We start from the raw sequence: 964 nt of genomic DNA, 5'->3' as shown, positions 1-964 counted from the left end.
TTTATTCCTTCAACCCTGACTTGGGCCTGGGTAACAAAGGTCTCATTGAGCCTCTGGCTGTCTGGTCGGTGAAGCACAAACCTCTTGTATCTACTCGCTTTTGATCTCACTCCCTCTGAACCAGCCATGTATTACTCACGTCCCCCCGCCGGGCTATTGGTGTGGAGGGGCTGTTCCTCCCCTCCCTTCCTCCCCATCTCCTTTCTCTCCTTCCTTCCCCTGCTGCTCCCCTCCAGCTTTTTTATGGTTCATTTTTTGGCAGGAGACCTGAGGCAGCCCCCTGGAGGCCCCCTCTCCTGCCTAGCTGCCCCTCCCCATCTCGGCAGCCCCTGTTCCTCCCCTCGCTCTCGCCCCCACCCTGTATCCCTCCATATCCTGGGTTCCCGCACTTGTGTGAAGATCCACACATCAGCTCAGATCTGGCCCCTCTACCCGCCCTCACCTGCTCCTTTCCTCGGGTTCCTGGCTGGCCCTGCGCACAAGAAAGGCTCAGCCGTGCCAGCCCCAGCCCACCGGACAAGCCCCACGTAAGCTCCAGAAAGGGCAGTGTCTCTCCGAGGAGTTTCTGGGGCCAGAAACTCGGGGGGCGGGGGGGGGGGAAGAACATCTGTCGGGTGTCAGGCAATGGCCTGGCCAGACCTCCTTGGAATGTGGAAGAAGGGAAGCAGGTCAGCCGGCCCAGCCTCCTCTGTTTCCTCCAATCCTGAGAATCTGCTTTCCAGTGGGAGGCCACCACCCGTGAGGACCCTAAGGACTCAGCCTCCCCAAGCTGGGGCCATCCCCACTATCCTTGTCTCCTCTGTAGGCACCCACAAACCTGCTGCAGCTCTGCTGGGGGGCTGAGAGCTGGGGCCCCGGCCGCCCACTGGCACATTCTCTCTCCGGCTTCCCCAGCCCTGTCCCTAGGGACAGAGACAGTCACCTTTGAGGTCTGATGCCAACAGATGCTAAGAATTCCCATGGC

The sequence above is a fragment of the Crocuta crocuta genome, unplaced genomic scaffold, assembly GCF_008692635.1.
Source record: "Crocuta crocuta isolate KB4526 unplaced genomic scaffold, BGI_CrCroc_1.0 scaffold318, whole genome shotgun sequence".
Lineage (NCBI taxonomy): Eukaryota > Metazoa > Chordata > Mammalia > Carnivora > Hyaenidae > Crocuta > Crocuta crocuta.
This window is presented reverse-complemented; position numbering follows the sequence as displayed.